The following is a 7,515-nucleotide window of genomic DNA, read 5'->3' on the forward strand; positions in this document are numbered from 1 at the left end:
GACACTCACTTTGGGGCTCTGCAGTTCCTGATGTCTTCAAACTTTTCGGTGCCACCACATTCCCTGGAGCCTGAAGTGTAAGCCATTTTTGGTACACCTGGTCCAGCCGCAGCCTTGCATGGAGCCAGTGCCTGTGCTGGTGCCTGGAGCTGCCCACCCCACCACAGCAGCCAGTGCACCTGCCTGTGCACAGTAGCTGGACCCTGCACTCGCTTGCTCCTGCACCCCTTGCTGCTCTGTGTCCTTGGCATGTGTGGGATCTGGGGTGGTAGCACAAGCTGAGCAGGGCCTGCCAGGATTGAGTCCAATGGGCCTGAGCAAAACTTGGGCAAAGACACCACTGGCCACAGAGGCTTCCAGCTGGAAGAGCAACACCACAGGGATCCCGTGACGTTTTCATGTGGTTTTTCTTTTGTCTGGAAAACACATGGTCTAATTCACTTGGCTAAATTCTAACCATCCTCATGACTCAGCTCAAATGTCCCTTCCTCCAGGCAGTCTTCCCTGAACATTCTCCCTCTCTGGGTTCCCATAGCCCACTGAGCTGTGGGTCTCAGTCTTCATCACACTGACCTGTCTTTGTTTGCTTACATGCCTATTTTCTTCATGGCTAGACCCTGGCACTACCTTCCATGTGTTCAAATCCTGGCTGTACCACTTATAGTTGTGTGACCTCAAGAAGTTTACCTAAACTTCATTGCCTTGGTTGCTTTATCTATAAAATGGGGCTGATAATGTATTAATTGAATTTGTTTCTGGAAAGCACTTATAACAATGTCTGGCACATAGGAAGGGTTTTACATCTACTTGCCACTAAACCTCAAACACTGTTAAAGCTGAGACCACATCTTACTTATGAATGGCCAGAGCTGGCAGAGGATCTGGCATATAGTAGATGTTGAACACACATTGGTGGACTAAACAAATACATGTAGGTAAACAGCTCTTGGGAGAAGACACAAGGACTCAAAGACAACCCAAGGACCAAGAAAGTCTCCTTGCTGAGGATAAGATAGGAGACACAGAGTAAAAGAAGTCCTGGTGGAATCCAAGGCAAGTAGAATTGGGGTGGGGAGAGTAGAGGGCAGCACTATGGAAGAAAGTAATGATAATAGCACAGATTCTTATAAGTATAATCATGGAGGCAGACAGGAATGGATGTGGCTGTGAAGACCAACATGGCATGGCAGAGAAGGCACTGGACTGGGTTGAGAAGGCTGACTGGGGGCTATAGGCAAGCTAATGACCTTCTCTGTGCCTTAGTCCCACATGGTTCCATTCTGCCTAGTGGGGGGCCAGAATTGGCAATTGTTATGGATTTCATGTTTTCCCCCAAATTCACATGTTGAAGCCTAAATTCCCATTGTGATGGTATTAGGAGGTGGGGCCTTTGTGAGGTGATTGGGTTATGAGGGTGGAACCCTCACGAATGGAATCAGTGCCTTGATAAGAAGAGACACCAGAGACTTTGATAGCTCTCTGTCTCTCTCTTTCTGCATACACACACTGAGGAAAGACCAAGTAAGCCCACAGTGAGAAGGCAGCTGTCTGCAAGCCTGGAAGGCAGCCCTCACCAGAACCTGACCATGCTGGCACCCTGAACTCACGCTTCCAGCTTCCTGAATCACGAAAAAAGTAAATCTCTACCGTGTAAGTCACCCAGTCTATGGTATTTTGTTAGGGCAGGCGGAGCTAACTAAGTCAGCAGCACAGCCTCTTTTGTGTTTTTCTGTAATCTGCTGTTTTTCTCTAAACAGTGCCTCTTCAATATACCTGTGCCTTGACTTGCGTATCAGTGCATTTGTTTTACCTTCTTTGTAGTATTCCATTGCACTACAAGACCACAAGGCACTGATATATTTCCTCATAGAAGGACAGTTAGAGAGCTTCTCATGCGTGTGTCCTCACAAAACCTGTAGCCATAAACTTCTATGTGTGTGTCTTCTATGTCTATATTGGAACATTTTTTCCAGGAAGTATACTAACAAGTGGATGGCCAGGAATTGCTTATGCATACGCTTTATTAGAGATTGTTAATGGCTAAGTTGTCCCAATTTATAGTCCCAAGCTGGCCAGTTTTTAGAATATCTTTGAATGCTGATGTTCTGTGAATTCATGATCCCCCCCCCCATCCCTACCCCCACCTTGCCATAACTGTCTTGCATTCTCCTGGAAGGAAGACAAGCATCCAGGGATCTTGGGAGAATGCAACCATACATTCATAGTGACTTGTATTTACAAGAGCCCAGAGAAGAACATTGTTTGGGAAGAACAGTCATGACCACCACAAAGAACTTTGTTTCTATCTCTGCCGTGTTTCCCAAATGAGAAAAAGACTAACCAATGATAATAGCACAATGAGGGCCAGGATAGGCAACTATGGTGTGCTCTGAGTATCCGTAGTAGCAAAGTTCTTTAACAATCACTGGTATTTTTCCCTTGGTCAAAGACACAGGAAGGGTTGAAACCTTGGAAATGTAAGGATCAGAAGCTCTGTAAAAAGTGGAATTCAAGATTAGGAGCCCCCTGTTATCTGTGTGGGGTTTCATTTGCTAAGGCTTCCCCAGCCTTCCTATAGTTTTCCTAGAGATGAGCTGACTTTGGGACAGGCTCAGGCTTCTGGTCAGGCTACCTCACACGCTGCTACAGATCATGGACTGAATCATTGTCTCAGAAATTGATGAGCTGACCCCTAAAATTCACAAAGATATGCAATGTTCCCAGAATAGCCAAAACAACTTGAAAAGAAACAAAGTTGAAGGACTTACACTTTGACTTTAAAACTTACCATGAATTTATAGTAGTTAAAACCGTGTGGTCTTTCCTAGCATGAGGATAGAAACAGATCAATGGAATAGAACTGAGAATATGTCAATAAGCCTACATATCTGTGGTCAATTAATTTTTGACAAGAATGACAAGATAATTCAATAGGGGAAATAATAGTCTTTTCCAAAAATGAATGATGCAGGGATGACTAAATATCTATACACAAAATAATAAATTTTAATTCCTACCTCACATTATACATAAAAATTAACTCAAAATGGATCATAGACTGAACATGAATCACAGATCAAAATGTAAGACTAAAACTATAAAGCTTTTAGATGAAGACATAAGTGCGAACCTTTGTGATCTTGGATTAGGCAATGGTTTTTAGATATGGTATCAAAAGCACAGTGAAAAAAGAAAAAACTCAGTAAATCATATTTCATAAAAACTTTTGTGCAAAGGACACTGTCAAGAAGGTTAAAAAATAACCCATAGGAAGGAATAAGGTATTTGCAAATCACAGGTTTGGTAAGGGACTAATATCCAGAATACATAAAGCACTCTTACAACTCAACAACTGAGAGACAAATAGCCCTGTTAAAAAAAATGGGCCAATGATTTAAGTAGACATTTTTTTTTCAAAGAAAATATACAGATGGTCAACAAGCATGTGAAAAGATGCTTAACATCAGTAGCCACTAGGGAAATGTAAATCAAAACCACAGCGACAGCACCCCACACCCACTAGGATGGCTAAATAGGCAGACAATAACAAGTACTAGCGAGAATGTAGGGAAATTGGAACTCCCTAATTACTAGTGGGAATGTGAAGTGGGGCACCCACCTTGGAAAACAGCTTGGTAGTTCTTCAAATTGTTAAATATACAATTACCATATAACTTAACAATTCTATTTCTAAGTATATACTCAAAAGAATTTAGAACAGGTCTTCTAATAAAAACTTGTGCATAAATGTTCACAAGAATATTATTCATAATAGCCAAAAGGTTGAAACAACCCAACTGATAAACAAATGTGGTATATCCATACAAAGCAATATTTTCCAGCCATAAATAGGAATAAAGTACTGGTACATGATACAACATGAACGATCTTTAAACTTATATTGCTAATTGAAAGAATCCAGACACAAGGCCACGTAGTACATAATTCAATTTATATAAAATATCCAGAATAAACAAATCTAAAGAGACAGAAAACAGACTAGTGGTTGTCAGAGGAAGGGGTTAGGGGTAGAAATCAGGAGTGATCACTAATAGTACCAGGTTTCTTCTGGGGTGATATAAATGTTCCAGATTTAAATAATGGTGATGGTTGTGCAGCTCCTTGAATACATGGTATGTGAATTGTATCTTAATAATAATGATAATGAAAGCTATTGTCAGGCAGAAGCTCCCTGACTCCTTGATTTGATGAACTTGTGATGAATCAAAATGATTTTAGGACCAGCATGGTTTGCCAATAATTTTATTCTACTAAATAGGATATTAAAAGAATAACTTACTATTACTACCGTCATTTTTAAAAGGAAAAGTATTTTCACATCAGAAAGTGGAAAGGACATTGTCTTAAAGTTATTTAAATTGACTAAGCTTTATGAAAAACTTTCTACATTCATTTATTCATCCCCAAGATGCTGATATTTAGTATACATAAAAACTTTACACTTAGTATACAGCAAGCACAATGCCTGGCTTTGGGCAGGGCTGACAGTCAGCTGGAACCCACCAGTACAGCGTGCTGACCATGATGGTGATGCCCCATCACTGGGACCTGCCATACCATGCCTGTTGGGATATATTGTGAAAATCACACTTCACACTGGACATTCAGAAATGAAAACAAACATGGTCTTTTCTTCATGAAAAATACAGACTGCTAGGGAGACAGCTATTAATATAAATATATAATTAAAGGTTCTAACAAGTCCTCAGAGAGACAAGAATTGGAATTGAATATACTAAATGGAGGAGGCGACAGGAAAGGGCTCTCAGGCACTTTTCTTATTCCTTCATTTCACCTTGGACTGGTGGAAACATCACAGATCTGCATTAGTCTGGATCTGGGAAACACTGGAATAGGTCAAAGGGCTCCAGGAAAAATGTGTGAAGTGCCAAGTGTTAGATAAGAATGCAGGACGAGGAGAATGCAGGACGAGGACCGAGGATGATTGCAATAAAACGCAGAGGTATCCCTTTGTCATGTGCTGCCTGCCTGGGGAATCTTTCAGAGAAGCCAATCTGGTGGGAACAGTTGGACAAGGAGGTGCGATCTGGAGCTTGTTACATACCTTGTTACTCTCCCAGGGATGCCAAGAGCCCTTGCCTAACAGCCACCACTGCTCTCCAGTCAGCCCATCTTCTCAGCAGGTGACATGTTCCTCCAGCTGACAGTGGGAGAAAGAAGGAGGGAAGGGAAAATTAATGGAGAGCCTTCAGTGTCAGGCACCCTACCCGTGCTTTAGATTTGCTGTCTGCCCCTCTTAACAACATTCACCTGAGCTCCCCTTTGATGGTGATGGAGAATAGGCTGCACCTGGGCTAGAGTTGAAAAGGGGATTTGGTTTCCTGGAGCTGAGGCCTTGGGCTCAGGTTTTTTTCTGAGTCGAGATGAAAGCTAAGAGCTGCAACTGTGAACCAAGGCCGAGTCTGTGGGAAAGGCTGAAGTCTCAGTGTTGGTTAAGCATAGAGGGACACCATTTTCTTTCAGGCACAAGTGTCATAAGCTGAATGAAGAGGTAGAAGTGGATGGGCGTTGTCCTTGTTTTAGAGATAATTAATTTAATCCTCTATCCAGTAATTCTTATAGGTCTGATAAATTCAGTAAAATAACTGATGGACACTGCACAAAAACATACAAGTTGGTGATTTGTTCAAATTAACGAGACAATTGTTAGGCCAGGGGGTTGGCAAACTATGGCCCTTGGACCAGATCCAACCCACAGCCTGGTTTTGTAAATTTTGTTGGAACCCTGACACACCCATTCATCTGTGTATCATTTACAGCTGCTTTCATATTACAACAGAAGAATTGAATAGTTGTGACGGAGACCATATGGCTGGCAAAGCCTAAAATATTTGCTATTTGGCTTCTTGCAGTGCAAGTTTGCCAACACCTGCTCTAGGCCTTTGATACACTTAATTTTATCTACCTAGGTAGGTTGCGTTCATTCATTGCATGAATTCATGCCGCACATGCCAATGGAAAGCTTAGTACGAAATGTACCAGCGGCTGGGAAGAGAAAGCTAGAAGATCCAGCTCCTGCCATCAGAGAGCTCTGTATCCAGTGAGGAGATGCAGATGATTGCTATGTAGGTGGTAGTTACTACGGAAATAATAAGCAGAATGGGCTGCTAGCCCAGGTTGGGTAGGGGCTGGAGGTTGGGTTGGAAGTCAGTCAATTCCCAGCAATCTCAGGCTGCTTTCTGACGTCCAGGGATGATGCACTGGGGGAAGATTGGGGCTGCCTTCAGGAGAAGGTCGGGCCAGATGTGAGAAACACCCCCGAGAGCTGTGGGTGGTGAGCTTGATTACACCAGGAAGAACTTAGGAGTGCATGGCCTCAGCAGAAATGGCTCAGCTTACATGGGGTCTGTACACCAGGGAAGGGTCTCAGAAGGCTCCTTGCTGCTGAGGGGTACCCAGGTCTTACTGCATCTTTCTGTCTGAGGTTCTGGATGTTTGTGATGATGACCTGGGCGTGATAGCTCGTACCTGCCTCTTAGATCCTGGAGGGGCCTGGGAGGTTGCATCGACACTCAGAGAGGTCCTAATTTCCCTCTGCTCTCCTCTTGTCCTCTGCCAGGACGCACACGTCTCCTCAATCCTTTTCTGCACTGTCATTTCTCACCCAGGTGGTTCACTTCAACAGATATTATTACCCGATGTCTTCCAAACTTCCCTGTTAACAAGAATCACCTGGAACTCTTGCACTACCTAACAGACTAGCACAAAGTGGCAGACCGCCGGGACCCCAGCTGAGACCTCCTGGTAATCTGTAAAATTTAACAAAGCCCCCAGGTGACTTTTATTCAGGGAGTGTGAAGAACACTAGGCTCTTAACAGTGTTTGGGACTGTGCGTGCTTTAAACTGGACCCCAGCTGGTCTGACCCCAGCTTTACTACTTTCTTACTCTTCAACCTTGTGTACATTAGGGAACCAAGTTATGCATTAGTTTTTCCTCTGTGGAATGAAGATAAGTACAATGCCTCTCCCTTAGGCTCATTTTGAACATAAAATGAGGTGTTAATGGAGCACCTAGCAAAGTATGAGGCATGGACTAAGCCCTTGGTTAAATGTTAGTGTTTAGACATTTGCTAACAAGCTAAGGAATAACTGGAAGAATAACTAAGGAACAACCTAAGCATTGGGTAGCGAGAAGTAAATAAGATGAATGTTTCCCTCCGCACTGCCCTTTGATCTTTCCAAACCTCTCATCTGACTTTTCCCTGCTTAAAGACCTGTGGCTCTGGCCTAGCTCAACCCCACAGTCTCATTTCCTCCCCGGCCTCTCTTAGAATGTCTTCACATTTTCCTGCCTGCATTGTTTTCTTGCCTCCTGACCTTCCTCCAGCTGTTGCTTCTGCCTGGGATACGCGCATCTCCTTCCATTGACCTACTCCACAGTTAGTTCCTTGTCAGGTGTTAAGGTTCAGCTTGGTTGTTTCCTTCCCCAGGTTAACACCCTTGATTCCAAGACCAGGTTAGATGCTACACAT

Source organism: Colobus angolensis, unplaced genomic scaffold, assembly GCF_000951035.1.
Source record: "Colobus angolensis palliatus isolate OR3802 unplaced genomic scaffold, Cang.pa_1.0 Scaffold17, whole genome shotgun sequence".
Classification (NCBI taxonomy): Eukaryota; Metazoa; Chordata; class Mammalia; order Primates; family Cercopithecidae; genus Colobus; species Colobus angolensis.